At 44.5% G+C, this 17,979-nt stretch overlaps 1 long non-coding RNA gene across 1 annotated transcript in view; it reads left to right on the plus strand.

Annotated features, from left to right (window-relative positions):
• Positions 1-17,068, plus strand: part of LOC309335151 — a 48,082-nt gene extending 31,014 nt beyond the window's left edge. Inside the window, exon 2 of the long non-coding RNA XR_014153399.1 lies at positions 15,982-17,068. This is a non-coding gene — a long non-coding RNA (uncharacterized lncRNA). The remainder of the gene's footprint in view (positions 1-15,981) is intronic.
• The last annotated feature ends 911 nt before the right edge of the window (positions 17,069-17,979 follow it).

The following is a 17,979-nucleotide window of genomic DNA, read 5'->3' on the forward strand; positions in this document are numbered from 1 at the left end:
GGGTTATTTGTGGGGTATAGCAATTCGTTCATATTTTTTCTTCTTCAAAATATAGTCCGCCCCCCCCCCGCCAAGGTCTGAGGAACAGTGGAGGGAAGTTTGCTGACCCCTGTTCTTGACGTTTGGATTCAGTCTTGGTCTCGTCTGCTCAGTCCACCAGAGCCTGTCTTTGCATGCAGATCAAGCTGCTTTTTGTTGCTAAGGTGTAGAAGCGAGAGCCAGTAAAAATGTGGTCTAGTCTTCCATCTTCCAGAGAACTGAGAGCGGCAAAAGATGACCTTCTCCATGTACCCCTTAGGAGGAGAGGCATTCTCCCCACTGAATCTAAATTTTAGGTTCAGATGTTACTTTAGGACTTCTTCTTTTTAACTTACCCAAGTATTTCACTTGGCTTTGTTGCATGGTGGCAAGCTGGTGTTTGTTTTGAATGACATTATCCCGCTTCTTTATAGTGTTGCTCTTACCCTTCTTCTGTTTGCTGTTTTTGCTTTTTCATATTTTGCTACGGTTTTAATCCCTCTGCTGATCTCATTTTATGAGTTATGTTCAAATGCTTTTTAAATACAATTTTTGTTGCTTGATTTCTGCAGGCATGTGGGGATGCACACAGGTGTTCTCTGCCTTGTGCAGCAACTTGGGAGTTTTAGAAAAGTGAATAAGGTGATTTGTACATTTTAATAACATAAAAATTCAAGGCAGCCCATTTAGGGCGAGCGCAGGTTGGAGGAGGAAGATCCCTGGAGACTTATGGAGCCTTCGGTAATGATCTGTTTCAAATTTCAAATTGAGCTGCTGCACAGGGATTCTAAGGGTAAATTTCCCTGAAAATACACTTCTAAAGTTAATAGTTAATGTGTGGGCGGTCAGAATTAGTGGACACAAACTAGGATCAGAACCAAGTTGCACTATTTTTACACGCATAACTTTTTTTAGATTCAGTTACGAGTTACAAATACAAATATAATTTGAATCCTAATTTGAATACATAATATCATAATATATGATTTCATAATGTGCCTTATTATACATTTGGATAATTGGAATTATATCTTTTTTGTACAGTGGTCCCTCGGGTTAAGTACTTAATTCGTTCCAGAGGTCCGTTCTTAACCTGAAACGGTTCTTAACCTGAAGCACCACTTTAGCTAATGGGGCCTCCTGCTGCCACTGCGCCGCTGGAGCACGATTTCTGTTCTTATCCTGAAGCAAAGTTCTTAACCCGAGGTAATATTTCTGGGTTAGCGGAGTCTATAACCTGAAGCGTATGTAACCTGAAGCGTATGTAACCTGAAGCGTATGTAACCCGAGGTACCACTGTATTTGCTTTGCTTGGTGCAACACACACACACACACACACACACACATAAACACACACGACCCCTTAAGGGGCAAGGCAGTTGTTTTAGTTTGGTTTCACTTTTCTTTTTGCTGGTAGCAGTGAAGTTAACACCCAGGCAGGAATCAAAAGAAGCTTTGCCTCCCGCTGACTGGCTGTTCTGCTGGGTGTTTGTGTGGAATGACTACAAAGAGCCAGTGAAGATTTGCAAAGGCTTTTTGCCTTGCGTTTAAAACTAGGCTGTCTAGTTATGTGGTATCCCCATAAACTTCCCTGCCACCCTTTTACAGGAATCCCAACCCCTTCGCGCAACTGCGAGGCGGCGTTTAAAAAGTGTGGGACCACCACCCGTTAAAGCATTAACTTCACTTAAGCCCATTTATGTGAGCCGGCCTTAAGCACGTTTCACGACTCTGCGGCTGGGGAATTTGGAAACGCAGCCAGCCATCTGCGGAATAGAAATCTATTAGTGGTTTAAAAGCAATTTTTGCAAAGAGCTCAAATAGAGGGGATGGTGGGAGTTTTGTCTGTTTGAATGTACAGCTGCCACTATCGTGGAGAAAGGGGGGGGTTGACTTGTTTTAAGTAAAATGGGGTTAACTGTCCCTGCCCCCAGTTCTGTGGGACATTCACCCTCCCTTAGGAAGGTGAAACAAGAAGATACTTAGTGTTTTTTCGGGGGGGGGGGGCAGTTGAATTATAATACAGTGGTACCTCGGGTTCAGAACTTAATTCGTTCTGGAGGTCCGTTCTTAACCTGAAACTGTTCTTAACCTGAGGTACCACTTTAGCTAATGGGGACTCCCGCTGCTGCCGCCACACCACCACCGCGCAATTTCTGTTCTCATCCTGAAGCAAAGTTCTTAACCCGAGGTAATATTTCTGGGTTAGCGGAGTCTATAACCTGAAGCATCTGTAACCCGAGGTACTACTGTATTGGGGGGGGCAATCTGTTAAATACAGTGGTACCTCAGTTTAAGAACAGTCCTATTTACGAACTATTTGGTTTACAAACTCCACAAAACTGGAAATCGTGTCCTGGTTTGAGAATTTTACCTTGGTCTAAGGGCACCGGCGGCGGGAGGCCTCATTAGGGAAAGCGCGCCTTGGTTTAAGAACGGTTTTGGTTTAAGAACAGACTTCCGGAATGGATTAAGTTCATAAACTGAGGTACCACTGTAAAAGCTATTGACCTGGGATAGCTCAGTTGGTAAAGCATGAGACTCTGAAGCTCAGGATTGTGGGTTCAAGCCCCATGTTGGGGGAAAGATTCCTGCATTGCAGGGGGTCGAAGCCCTCATGGTTTCTTCCAACTCTGCAAATCTATGATTCAATGACTACTTCAGCAGCCTGTTGGCATTCCATGGGATCAATGTAATGTCATGAGACCACATAACACCGGTCCTGAAAGAAGCTACATTGGCTCCCAGTACGTTTCCGAGCACAATTCAAAATGTTGGCGCTGACCTTTAAAGCCCTAAACGGCCTCAGCCCTGTATACCTGAAGGAGCGTCTCCACCCCCATCGTTCAGCCCAGACACTGAGGTCCAGCTCTGAGGGCCTTCTGGCGGTTCCCTCCCTGCGAGAAGTGAGGTTACAGGGAACCAGGCAGAGGGCCTTCACAGTAGTGGCACCCGCCCTGTGGAACGCCCTCCCACCAGATGTCAAGGAAATAAACAACTATCTGACTTTTAGAAGACGTCTGAAGGCAGCCCTGTTTAGGGAAGTTTTTAATGTTTGATGTTTTATCACTTTTTCATTATTATTATTAATATTCTATTGGGAGCCACCCAGAGGCTGGAGAAACCCAGCCAGATGGGCGGGGTATAAATAATAATAATAATAATAATAACAACAACAACAATAGTTAATGAGGTAGCACTGCTCCCAGAGGCATGAGGGAGAGATGGAAGCCCTCTTTTTAATTGCAAAAGTGAAGTACCCATGCATACCACAACCAGTGCTATTTTTCTAGAAAAAGGAAGTTTCGGAACTCACCACAGATATTTCTCATTGCCTGAACTCTGGCAGTGTGAATGATCTCACTTGGGTGAAATGCCCCTTTACAGAAGGGGATAAATGGATAAATGAGTGCCAGCGCTTCATTTTGTGTTAAAGACTGGGAGACACACACAGAGATCCTCTTTCTGTAGGACTGGGTAGTTCTGTGTATAAACAGAGAGAATGTCTCTCCCATCCTTAATTTGGTCCTTCAATAGCTTTGCTGTTCATTCTGAAGGGCAGGAGGACACAACGACTTCTCCTGGACAATTAATGGGTTCTGTTTTGTTTAATGTAATCTGAGTTACACAGGTACAGTCTCTCCTTCATTTGTCTCCCCTCTCTCGGTCTGCGGATCCCCCTTGCACACAAATAACGGTGAGATAATTGCAAAGGGGTTGAAAGAATTCAACAAGTTGCTATTTGAATGACTGGCTCCAGCATTGTTTTTACAGCTACATGGAAAATCTGTGTGGTGTGTTTGATTAGCCATTCCTTCCAAGTTCAGAGATACCCTCTGAAGGATAAAATCAGCCCCAAAGATAGAAATTGCTTCCCCTCCCCCCAAAATAAATAAATAATTAGGGCTTGAAAGCTTTGCCAATGCTGGGCAAATGTGAAGCTATTGAATCTGAAAATTAAAATTCGTTTCAAAGGCTTTGTTGTTGTTTAATTTGTTTAATTTTCTTAGTTTACAAAATACTGCATTATCTCTTTTCTCGGGTTGTAAAGTCTTTTCTATGTTGTTGAAACTACTATATTTTGTTCTAACACACTTCTGAAAGAAAACATTTCCTCCCTTAAAAGGTCCAGTTTGGCTTACCAAAAGCAAATTTTAGTAACAATTCTCAGTTACCTATGGATGTTGAAAGTATACCGGTAGTTGAAAATGTTGACCTGTTCTACCATCAAAATGCAACCTTTTTTGTTTGTTTTATTTTTACTGTTTAAGTATTTTGTCGCAGAAGCTCCAAATCCAGCAAAACAGCAACAAAATAACAGTAAATGGTAGGGTTTTATTTCAGAAATCTAAACAGCTTCCACTGTGTGTGTGTGTGTGTGTGTGTGTGTGTGTGTGTGTGTGAATGCAAGTTTCATGGTTGAAAATGTTCAACAACATCTACAGTGTCCAAGTGGTTTGCTGAGAATGCCATGAAACTGAAAGATTACTTCCAAATCACGAGCTGTTTCCCGTTCCCTTTTTTTAAAAAAAAAAAACCTGTTTGTTTTTAAGCATAGTTTTAAGCATAGTTCATGGTTTTTTCCTGCACCCAAGTGGTTTTTTCCTGCACCCAAGTGGCCTAAAAATGTGATTTCAAATCTAACATGTTTTATGGAGACAGAGATGAATTCGTCGCCTATGATGAAATGTGAAGCATTGGCCAATTTGCCAATTTGCAAGGAGCATTTGGGTTGGATGTGATTATGAATTTGGCCTTGAGAACTTGGTTTTGGCCCTCCTTAATGGGAGCCAGAGTTATACCCTTTCTAGCAGTGATGGTGTTGTTGCAGACGTCGCTATTTTCACTGGAGAAATGTTCAAGAGAATGAGTGTGCTCACTTGACTTTCCTTCCAACCAGGAGTTGCAAAGCTGCAACGGCCACTTCCTGTTTGTTTGGAAGAAAATGTTGAATGAGGAAGGCCAAGATGACAAGTTGAAGGTTTGGGGAGAGGGTCAGATGAGCATGTGAGGGACATGGGGATGGGGGTAAGCAGCTGCGGAGCATCTCTCACATGCAGCAGCTTTCGGAATACACTCGTGCCTCAGAAGTCAGACGGAATCCGTTCTGGAAGTCCGTTTGACTTCCAAAACGTTTGGGAACCAAGGCGCAGCTTCTGATTGGCTGCAGGAAGCTCCTGCAGCCAATCGGAAGCCACGGAAGCCACAACGGATGTTCGGGTTCCAAAGAACATTCGCAAACCAGAACAATCGCTTCCTTGTTTGCGGCGTTTGGGAGCCAAAATGTTCATATCACAAGGCTGATCGACTTCCGAGGTACGACTGTAGTACTGGGGCTAAGCCTGACAACCTGGGCTGGGGGGTCTGGTGTAAATGTGTGTAAATGTGTGGACTACCAACCAGCCGAACATGCATGGCGAGTGAAAAACACACCGCTCGCTTCGAATCAAAACAATTCTGGAATCCAAAGCAAAACCTCTGGCTTTTGCACAATAAATTCTGGCAACTGCTTTGGAGAGCGAGGAAAAAAATCCACTGGCTGCTTCTCTGTTATCCCCGCACCCCGCACAGGGCTTGTTGGCAGATCAGCTTGTTCATTCTGCCACTAGAAGCTACTCTTTTGCTTAGTGTGAAAATGTTGCTTGCTTACTTGCTTCACTTTGACAAATTGTGAAGGGATTGTTTGCAGATGTTGCTCCTTTCCCCAAACCCACCCCTCAGGAACTGGGCACTGAATCCTCCTCCTCTTGCTATGTATTTGGTGCAACAGCCTCTAGTACAGTGGTAGCCAACAAGGTGCACGCCAGATGTTGGAGCCATCCCTGACTGCTGGCCATGCAACAACATCTGGGGGGCACCATGTTGGCTGTTCCTGCTCTACTCGCTCCATAAGCTGTGGCTGTCACAGACCAGAGCTAGCCGGGCAATGCTCGTCTTTAGACCGAATGCTGGTTTTAATGTGCAGTATAATTTTTAAGATGATGAGCCTGATTGAGTTTTTAAAGAACAAATCTGAGACAAGGCTCTATTCATAAAAGATAGTATGTTCTTCCAGAGGATAAATACCATAACTAACTGATTTTGGAATGCCTGCTTCACCACTGCGTCTCAGAATAGACGCAAGAACTCTGAGCAGAAACCTGCACAAATTCTTTCTTTACGTGTGTGCATGCATGTGCACAACCACACTGTTTTGATTATACAGTGTTACCTTGGTTCTCAAAGGTAATCCGTTCCGGGAGTCTGTTCGACTCCCAAAACTATTCAAAAACCAAGGTATAGTTTCTGATTGACTTCAAGCGGAAGTTGTGTCGGATGTTCGGCTTCCGAAAAATGTTCACAAACTTACTTCCGGGTTTCCGGCATTCGGGAGCCGATTTGTTTGACAACTAAGCCGTTCAAGAACTAAGGCACCACTGTATTCTGGCTTACTAGGGTTGCCATATTTCCAGAGGTAAATATCTGGACAAAAAGAGTTGTTGATCTTTTCTGGGACGATCGCAAGAAAATATGCTGAGCTTCTTTGAGGCCATCGCCCCTCCCCCAAACTGGGCATTTGCTTAAAATTGTAAATATCCCTCCAGAGGGGCGGATAGACCCCTCAAAAGAGGGCATGTCCAGGATTTCCCGGAAGTATGGCAACCCTGGTCTTCCAGTCAGGTAACTCTCACTGATTCTGTAGTTCCTCCTCCTGTGTATTTTGTAGAGAACAACCTGCATATAGGTTCTGTGCCAAAGTGTAAAAAATCAAGCGAGATGCAGCCCTCCAATACACCGCCTGGGATTGCTCTTATTTCTGGAGACCTTGCTGGAGTCAATTACAAAGTCTCAAAAGAAGTCAGTGTGAATGAGCAGAGCTGCGATTGGGTCAGAGAGGCCTGGCCTCAGCTGGATGGCCTAGGGCATGGGTAGGCAAACTAAGGCCCGGGGGCCGGATCCGGCCCAATCACCTTCTAAATCTGGCGCACAGATGGCCCAGGAATCAGCGTGTTTTTACATGAGTAGAATGTGCCCTTTTATTTAAACTGCATCTCTGGGTTATTTGTGGGGCCTTCCTGGTGTTTTTACACGAGTAGAATGTGTCCTTTTATTTAAAATGCATCTCTGGGTTATTTGTGGGGCTTGCCTGGTGTTTTTACATGAGTAGAATGTGTCCTTTTATTTAAAATGCATCTCTGGGTTATTTGTGGGGCCTGCCTGGTGTTTTTACATGAGTAGAATGTGCCCTTTTATTTAAACTGCATCTCTGGGTTATTTGTGGGGCTTGCCTGGTGTTTTTACACGAGTAGAATGTGTCCTTTTATTTAAAATGCATCTCTGGGTTATTTGTGGGGCACAGGAATTGGTTTATTTTTTCCCTTCAAAATATAGTCCGGCCCCCCACAAGGTGTGAGGGACAGTGGACCGGCCCTCTGCTGAAAAATCATTGACACCCCATCATTAAAATAGTCTCCCAAGGAACTGTGCCATTATCAATGAGCTGGACTGCCTTCCCTATAGGAAAAGGCAAAAGAGCTTGAGACTTTTTAGTATACAAATAGACATGGGATATAATCAGAATGTGCAATTTTCATTTTCCAAATGTTAGGAATCAGACAGGAGAAGAAATCTTGCCTCCAGCTGCAGTGAACCTTGCTGCTAATGGCCAAACCTAGATTTTTTTCATGGCTGTTGGGTGGCTGGGTTTTACATCCTCAGCTGTAATAGAAATGCATATTATTATGAAAGATGTGCATAGACTAAAGGTAAAGGGATCCCGGACCATTAGGTCCAGTCGCGGACGACTCTGCGGTTGAGGCGCTCATCTCGCTTTAGTGGCCAAGGGAGCCGGCGTACAGCTTCCGGGTCATGTGGCCAGCATGACTAAGCCGCTTCTGGCAAACCAGAGCAGCGCACAGAAACGCCGTTTACCTTCCCACCAGAGCGGTACCTATTTATCTACTTGCACTTTGACGTGCTTTCGAACTGCTAGGTTGGCAGGAGTAGGGACTGAGCAATGGGAGCTCACCCCGTCACGGGGATTCGAACCGCCGACCTTCTGATCGGCAAGTCCTAGGCTCTGTGGTTTAACCCACAGGGCCACCCGCATCCGTGCATAGACTAGATGGAGACAAATATCCTTTTGCTATAGCACCAGTTTACTTGCATGAGACAATTAGGTTAATGAACAATAGGTTCAGATCAGACAAAAGGAAGCCCTTTTGCATACTGTATACAATGGGATGGGAGGAACTTTGGCCTTCTAGATGTTGCTACAACTCCCATCCATCCTAACTATGACTCATGCTGTTTGGGGGTTGACCAGAGTTGGGGTTCAACATTATCCGGTTTCCCGTCCCTGGAAACAACAGAGAGACCAGGTCCAGGACCCAAAGAACCTCATACCTTGGTGACAGCTTCTGCTTATGGGTGGAAGGATTCCCAGTTTTGCATTCCAAGTACAGCCTTTCATGCCGCTTTGAATCCTGCTATAAAGGGCTTCTCAACCCTCCGCAGCTACATTTTGGTCGTTGCGAGGAGCTACAGTGGGAAGGGAAGGCAAGAACGTCCCATCATGTGCCTAGAATTCTTTGGATCCGAGCCATAATGCATCTTTGTTTCGAAAATGTGGTAAAGCTGCAGATTGGGTTGGCTTTTCAAAAAGGGATTGGATACATCTACAGAGAGTAGGTCTAACAGTGGCTTGGTAGTGAAATAGGACCTCTGTGTTCAGAAGAAGTGGAACAGTGGCTGAAAATCACATGATTTTCTGCTTCTAAGCTTCCCAGAAACATCTGGCAAGGGACGGTTGGAAACAATGTGGATTGGATGGTTTCAGACTGATCCAGGAAGCAGTTATGGCCTAATACCCTTTCTGCGTTCAGAATGCTACAAAATTGTTTGATAGCAGCTCTTTCTGCAGTTACTGTTTTTGCAAGCTAGGGAGATTTGCTTGCCCTCAGTTTTGGGGTCACCACCTATTTTAGGGAATTCCTCATGTGTTCAGAACATCCTACTCGCTCCCGTAAATCTGAACCAGGAAACGGTGTTAAGTTTAACCAGGCACAGGCAAACTCGGCCCTCCAGATGTTTTGGGACTACAACTCCCATCATCCCTAGCTAACAGGACCAGTGGTCCCAAAACATCTGGAGGGCCGAGTTTGCCTAGGCCTGAGTTTAACCAATCCCTAATCCAGGATAGCAAACAATAATTTGATTGCTGGGTTTGTAAATATTAGTTAAATCTAACAGTTTCCTGGTTGTCACAGGAGAAAGGGGTTTAACAAACCTTAGAAGTACAGTGGAACCTCGTGTTACGTACCGTCCTCCTTGCGATCGCTGCAGGTTATGAGCTCCACTAACCCGGAAGTAGATGCCCCTTGTTGCGAACTTTGCCCCAGGATGCAAGCGGACATCGCACACTGGCAGCGCGACAGCAGCGTGAGGCGCCATTAGCGAAAGTGCGCCTCATGTTACGAGCGGTTTCGGGTTACAAACAGACCTCCAAAATGGATTAAGTAACCAGAGATACCACTGTACAGTGGTACCTCGGGTTAAATACGCTTCAGGTTACATACGCTTCCAGTTACAGACTCCGCTAACCCTGAAATATTACCTCAGGTTAAGAACTTTGCTTCAGGATGAGAACAGAAATCATGCAGCGCAGCGGCAGCAGGAGGCCCCATTAGCTAAAGTGGTGCTTCAGGTTAAGAACAGTTTCAGATTAAGAACAGACTTCCAGAACAAATTAAGTACTTAACCTGAGGTGCCACTGTACAAAAAAGATATAATTCCAGTTATCCAAATGTATAATAAGGCACATTATGAAATCATATATCATGATATTATGTATTCAAATTAGGATTCTTAACCCGAGGTACCACTGTACTGTGTTAGAGTGCAGAAGAGAAATTAGGCAGGGAAGGGAGGGAAGAATAGGAAGCCTACACATATCACATTGTTCATTCCTGGTCCACTAAACCGTAGTTTTTTGGACTGGGATTCATAGAATCATAGAATTGGAAGGGACCCTGAGGATCATCTAGTCCAACCCCCTGCAATGTAGGAATATGCAGCTGCCCCAAACAGGGATCTAACCTGCAAACTTGGCATTATCAGCATCACGGTCTAACCAGCTGAGCTACCCAGGCTGACAATTTGTTACAGTATGTCTGATCTGAACCAAAGTTTCATTCTTTATGAATCCGGTTATTTTGGTAGATGACAGCATATTGTATTGCTTCTCTTCATATGGCCTTTTTAAAAAAATAAGATAATATTCCACAGTGCATGGCTCAGACTGAAGTTCATCAAAATAACTTTGTAGAAAATTTACACCATTATAATTTAATACTGATTTATACAACTATATAACTCTTATTTGCATCTTTCTAGTGGGTCTGCAGGGACACGGGTGGTGCTGTGGGTTAAACCACTGAGCCTAGGAGTTGCCGATCAGAAGGTCGGCGGTTCGAATCCCTGCGATGGGGTGAGCTCCCGTTGCTCGGTCTCTGCTCCTGCCAACCTAGCAATTTGAAAGCACGCCAGTGCAAGTAGATAAATAGGTACCGCTCTGGCGGGAAGGTAAACGCCGTTTCTGTGAGCTGCTCTGGTTCTCCAGAAGCAGCTTAGTCATGCTGGCCACATGACCCGGAAGCTGTACGCCGGCTTCCTCGGCCAATAAAGCGAGATGAGCACCGCAACCCCAGAGTAGGCTACGACTGGACCTAATGGTCAGGGGTCCCTTTACCTTTACCTAGTGGGTCTGCACGGCAGTAAAGTATATCTAAACAATTCCATGATTCCTTTGATAATTAAATACTGCTACTACAATCATTTATTTTTTTACAAGCATTGTACTGCCCTGTCGTGGCACTTTTAAGGACTGTTTTCTCTCTTAAAGTGTGGTGTAGTGGTTAAGAGCAGTAGACTCGTAATCTGGGGAACCGGGTTCGCGTCTCCGCTCCTCCACATGCAGCTGCTGGGTGACCTTGGGCCAGTCACACTTCTCCGAAGTCTCTCAGCCCCACTCACCTCACAGGGTGTTTGTTGCGGGGGAGGAAGGGAAAGGAGAATGTTAGCCGCTTTGAGACTCCTTCAGGTAGTGATAAAGCGGGATATCAAATCCAAACTCTTCTTCTTCTTCTTCTTATCAGAAGCAATATAAGTGAGGAATAGTGGCGATAATCATGGTAGCAGGGGATGTGCTGGGTGTTTTAAAAGAATGTGGCCAGGAAAAGAACAATGGAACCCAAAAGATGCAATTGCAGCTGTGGCATCCCACTTACTTCAGTATTTGAGTCTAGCCACGTCCTGCCGCTACGCATGCTGTTAAAAGTGTGTGGTGTTTAATGAAGCAAATTAAACTTGATAAAAGCACAGGTGAGCTTGATTAATTTATTCAGATGGTTGTATTGCAGCGATGGGCAAGGCAGGCTTTCCCCGTGCCTCTGGCACTAGCTTATATAGTACATAGGTAATTGCAATATGGGTGCTTGCAGGAAGGGGGAGGAAAAAATCAATCTGCTCAGAGAACAGTGATTAGCAAATACCCTTGGCTGATTAGTATGCTCTTGAGCAAGAAACAAACAAACAAACAAAAATCTTTAAATTTAACTACAGTTTCACAGCTGATCAGCTGAGTCTTTCGGAACTCGCAACTTGGCAAGCTGAGTGCTGCTTTCACCAGGAAAGAGATCCACTTCTCCACTAAAAGGACCACCACGTTATAGCTAGGGCAACAGTATTCCTGGAAGCTGCAGTTTAAAGCAATTTTTGCTTATAGAAGACAATAGACATTGGTGGGTGCTTTGACGTCGTCATCATCATCATCATCAAAATTTGTATACCACCCTATACCTGCAGGTCTCAGGGAGGTTTGCAAGATAAAATCACAATATAAAACACAAATAATCAATATAAAAATAAAAACAACAAAATAACACCCCACCTCTTCTTCAAGCCTTTGGGCAAGCCGTGCTTAAAAATGTCTAGTTTTAGGGCAGACTGGGGTCAGGAAATCATATATCAAATATGAGATAAACATATAACAAAGAACCCAGATTTGAGGGCTGAGCCAAAATTGCTGCCCCCCCCAAAAAAATGCCGCTGCTATTTGCAGGTAGCAAAATTGAGGGAATGTCAGAGAATTCCAGTGGAAGCAGGGAAAGAAATTGCCGATGCTTGCTTATTCATTCCATGTGCAGAAGAGAAATCAATCCACCAATTATTATTGATATTCACTTGTCAGGGACGGGCAGGGCTCCGAGAAGTGGGTGGATGAGGTCGCAGGGCCAGGGTCTAATCCCGGGGTAGTGATTTGTGGGATTTCGTGTCTCCTGCAAGGCAGAGCTGAAGGTTTTGGGATGGGGTCTGAGCAGTCAGAGATGGGATGAAGATGCAGGACAGTGGAAAGGAGCAGGAGCTGGAGTAAGGATGATGGTGGTGTGTGGTCAGTGGACTAGAGGGACTAGGGTAGTCCCCTAAATGTTCCCATTCCAGGCGTGGTGAGTCCTCGTCTCCCTTCGGTAACTTCACAGATACGAATTAAGGAGCATTTGATAGATTTATAGTCCTTTTATTACAGCGTCACGTTGCAAGCACAAATACAGTGGTACCTCGGTTTCCGTTCCGGAAGTCCGTTCTTAAACCAAAGCTGTTCTTAAACTGAGGCACGCTTTTCCTAATGAGGCCTCCTGCCGCCAGTGCCCTTCCACCGTTCGGCTTCCGTTCGTAGACCAAGGTAAAGTTCGCTAACCGGGACACTACTTCCTGTTTTGCGGAGTTCGCATACCAAATAGTTCGTAAACAGGGCTGTTCTTAAACCGAGGTACCACTGTACACAGCTCTCCGCAAGGAGGCCAGTTGGCTACTCAAAATTCTCCTCACAGCAACAGCAACCAAGAGATTACATGTGCAGGAGAAAAGAGAGTAGTGTTAACTAGGATAGTTCAGTCAGTAGAGCATGTGACTCTTAATCTCAGGATCTCGGTTCAAATCCCACCTTGGGCAAAAGATTCCTGCATTACAGGGGGTTAGACTAGATAACTTGTGTGGTCCTTTCTAACTCTATAATTCTATGATTTTATGATTCTAGTAGTCTACCTGTTTGTTTGCTTACTCCAAGGGACACACACAGATATCTGCCAATGGCCCTTGAAATGAACTGGGTCAGGTGGGAATGTGCAATAATTCTTAAAATAAAATAAAAAAGATCTTCAACTTTGCCAAGTTTCCCATGTTGCAGTTCATTGCTAAATTCTGATGCAGGCTGGCACTTTGCAAAATGGCTGGGTAAATACCAAGCTCGCGGTCTCGTCATTGGCATGCCAAAAGAAAGCAAAATCTTTCAACTCTCCTAGCTCCTAGGGACAGGACCAATGGATGGATGAGAGGCAGCAAGAAAAATGAGGGACTTTCAGGGGCAGCTGTGTTTTACTAACCCAGTCATAATGCCCCTAAAAATCCTTATTGTTCTTGCAATGTTCAGCTGTGATCGTCAGTGGAAAGAGGCTTTCAAAGGTGAGTATCCAATTTTGGTAAGAAAATCAAAGCCCGGCACTGGATGGCCCCAGGACGTCAAAGAAGAGCAGCAATCCTACCTTTAACAGCAAATAAAAGGCAAAAATGTTTCCCTTTAACCATGCCTTTGGCTAATTGAGATCCAATGTGGGGTTTTTTTGGGGGGGGGGATTATTGAGTTGTTTCCGTTTTTATATTGTGTTTTTATATTGCGATTTCATTTTGCGAACCACCCTGAGACCTCTGGGTATAGGGCGGTATAGAAATTTAATAAATAAAAAATAAATAAAGATAATAAAAAGCCTCAAGTTTTGTCATTATGCTTTGCTGTTCTTGGTGCAAGTTTCCCATGCGCTCCCCAAATGGTTTCTCAAAACCTTTCAATTGTAGATAGATATAGTATTGAAAGGCGTGTTCTTCTTCAGTGCCAAGTCAGATTGTCTTCCATAAACATGGTTTTAAAAACGAGTCCGTAAGTGACTGTGGAGGCCAATTCTGGATTCACACGTCCTTCCACAGTGGGGACATTGGTTCCTGGATGGGAGTTGATCACGGTGTGGATTTGCCAAGTGTGCCTTCCTCTTAGCATATTTTCCCTTGTGTTCTGAGTTCGAGTGTCTTCAAAGTCTATGACACCTTTGGTAAAGGCTGTTCTCCAATTGGAGTGGTCACAAGCCAGTGTTTCCCAGTTGTTGGTGTTTATACTACATTTCTTAAAATTTGCCTTGAGACAGTCTTTAAACCTCTTTTGTTGACCACCAGCATTACGCTTTCCATTTCTAAGTTCGAAATAGAATAGTTGCTTTGGAAGACAATCATCAGGCATCCATACAACATGACCAGTCCAACGAAGTTGATGTTGAAGAATCATTGCTTCAACACTGGTGATCTTTGCTTCATCCAGTACACTGATATTAGTTCACCTGTCCCACCTGCTCCCCAAATTCTCAAAACCTTTAAATTGTAGACAGATATACTATTGAAAGGAATGTGGTGCTCATTCGGTAGCATTCTTGTTGCATTTCATGCAAATTAGTCCTTTTCCCCTTTCAGGGTTCTTTTCTTCCTTTTTTTCTTCCTAAAACCAGTTTTTCAAGTTTCAATACTCATCTTAGGATATTGATGGTTGGCACGCACTTTGGTACCCAAATCCCCAGAGCAATGTTGCATTTTTAAAAAATGTTTCTGCGTTCTTTATTTAACAAGGCACAGAAAGACCAGAAAAATGTGTACATGTAGCGTTGTGTTTTGTTTTTAAGGCTTGAAGACTGCCGAAAATGTGGGAAGGAGCTGGCTCAATGGCTGACCAAGGGTTCAGCTTCTTTGATGTATCGCTGTCACGCAAATTGGAAAGCTGGGGGGAAGTTCATGTCATAGATGAAGAAGAACCTGCTGTGATTTCTAAATATCACCCCTGCCTTCACCCTTACCTTCTTTTCCTTTCAGCCAAGCAACACTAATTTCATATTAATTTGGGCTGGTAGTATAAAATGTGACTCTCGAGAGATAGATAGATGATAGATAGATAGTAGATAGATAGATGATAGATGATAGATACACACACACCTTTTCATACACATTATGCAGGAGACCACATCTCCCAACTGATTGCTTATCATCCTGGATTTCCCCAAAGCTTTTCATAGATTTCAAAAGATTATGATGTGAGACCCCCTTGCTCACCAAGCCTTAAGTTTGCCAAGTGTGCTGCTAATCAAATAGTTACCCCGCTCATAAGGGGTTCTGATGCATACTTGAGCTGAATCTACACATGTATATATATAAATGCTGTGGAAATTGTTTTTTTGAAAAAAGTTTTAAAATATATATGGAATTGCCAGTAGCTCACCAGTGCCACCTAGTGTCACATTTGTATAATGCGCTTAAAACACACTTAAAACATATTTGCAGCTGTATAACCAAATTGCAGGAGGTCCATAGGAGAACGCCGGGGGGGGTGCCCCTTCTCCCCCCCCCCTTCACATCCATCTTGGAGAATGCAGCATGGACCTCATTTCCTCCTCAGAAGTCCTTGTTTGCCTCATAGCTACTGGGGATCGGAATTTATCACTTGCTCATCATGGAAACACTTAATAAGACTGCATATATTCAATTTGCATGCTTTCCCCCTGCTTCTGCTAGTCATGAGGAGGGACAATGCAGGACATTGATGCCCTGCCCACTGACTGCTTAGAAATCACATGTTATTTCTTCCCTTGTGGCTTCTGCTTTTTGCCAGGCAGAGTCTGCACACTGTTATGCAATTTTGGAATCTTTGCATTAGCATTTAAATTGTCAGATTCGTTATCCAGTACCATTTCTGGATTTGCACGGTGGCGATGCATATAGCCTTGTTTATGATGTAATGTTAGCAGGGAAGTCCCGGAAAACGCACATGATTTTGGGACTCTTCCTAGGCTTTTTCCAGAATCTAATCTGTTTTATCCTTTTGTTGGTCCACAGGGCCCGTGAAACATGTCTCGGTTGTCAATCTGGAAGACTATGCGGAGCGTCATATCTCACCTCCATGCCAGAGAAGTTACACTGCATGCGAGATGGTCTTTTTTGTATGCCATTGAATGCATATTGGGCTTTAATGTCTGAAAACTGTGTTTGGGTCCTGCAGTTAGTTGCAATGAGAGAGTATCTGTGGCTCATTCATCATTTAGCTGGCTATCAGCTGTAGATGGGGCGCTCCTATTCCTGTTGCCAGTGGACAGATCAAAGCAGCTCTATCCCTGAGGCATAACGACAGAACACTTCAGAACAGGTACTTCAGATTAGCCTAGAAAGGACTGCTGTCATTGGCCACCATCACGAACTGTATGTGTGTCATCTGGTCAGAGAAGCTGCAAGGCTGTTCAGGTTTTTATTTGGGAGAGGGGTATGGGAGGGAGTACTCCACCATTCCTACACAACTGATCTGGGGATGTGGGTGGCGCTGTGGTCTAAACCACTGAGCCTCTTCGGCTTGCCAGTCAGAAGGTTGGCGGTTCGAATCCCTGCGACGGAGTGAGTTCCTGTTGCTCTGTCCCAGCTCCTGCCAACCTAGCAGTTCGAAAGCACACCAGTGCAAGTCGATAAATAGGTACCACTGTGGCGGGAAGGTAAATGGCATTTCCATGTGTTCTGGCTTCTGTTCTGGTGTCCTGTTGCACCAGAAATGGTTTAGTCATGCTGGCCACATGACCCAGAAAGCTGTCTGTGGACAAACGCCGGCTCCCTCGGCCTGAAAACGAGATGAGCACTGCAACCTCATAGTCACCTTTGACTGGACCTAAGCATCCAGGGTTCCTTTACCTTTACTATATCTGATTGATAGGGCCAGACATGTGCAGCCCGGGCTGCAGGAAAGGGACTTGAGAAGTACTTAGGCAACATGACTCCCTATCGACTCAGGACACATGTGCAGAAACCGACTTCCTTGCATGTCTGACCACTAGACATAACAGGGCAATAGCGTTGGCAATTGCCATGTGCCAAATGGCTTGAAAGCACAGCTGTCAAAATAACTCATTACTTTTTATTTAAAATAAATGTTATTTATGTACGCCTTTGTCCTGTGCATTTGTACCCTGATGCTCCTCCAAGAAGGTTGTGATCGCATATTTGGGGTCATTCGGTGTGTTTTTTCCATTGCAATGACTACCCTGTGAGGTAGATTGGGGTTGCCAAGCTTTTGGGGCCGGTGGAGTTTTGAGAGAGCGCATCTCTTCTAGTTTCTTCTCTCGCTGCCCCTCGGTCACTTTCAAACTCCCCGTCTCACCCTTCTGACACACAGAGAAAGAACATGCACACAAACACTGGTCCCATTTGCACGATGCATTTAAAGCAGGATCATACCTGCTTTAAGCAGTCATGGCTTCCCCCAAAGCATTCTGGGAGCTGTAGTTGGTTAAGGGTTAAGGGTGCTAAGAGCTTTTAGGGGACCCCTATTCCCATCACAGTGCTACACTTCCCAGAGTGGTTAATAATAATAATAATAATAATAATAATAATAATAATAATAATATATTATTTATACCCCGCCCATCTGGCTGGGCTTCCCCAGCCACTTTGGACGGCTTCCAAAAATATATTAAAATACTGTAATACATTGAACATTAAAAGCTTCCCTAAACAAGGCTGCCTTCAGGTGTCTTCTAAAAGTCTGGTAGTTGTTTTTCTCTTTGACATCTGGTGGGAGGGTGTTCCACAGGGCGGGTGCCACCACCAAGAAGGCCCTCTGCCTGGTTCCCTGTAACTTGGCTTCTCGCAGTGAGGGAACCACCAGAAGGCCCTTGGTGCTGGACCTCAGTGTCCGGATAGAACGATGGGGGTGGAGACGCTCCTTCAGATATACTGGACTGAGGCCATTTAGGGCTTTAAAGTTCAGCACCAACACTTTAAATTGTGCTCGGAAACGTACTGGGAGCCAATGTAAGTCTTTCAAGACCGGTGTTATATGGTCTTAGTGGCTGC

The sequence above is a fragment of the Podarcis erhardii genome (assembly GCF_964252035.2).
Source record: "Podarcis erhardii genome assembly, chromosome: 2".
NCBI classification, from domain to species: domain Eukaryota; kingdom Metazoa; phylum Chordata; class Lepidosauria; order Squamata; family Lacertidae; genus Podarcis; species Podarcis erhardii.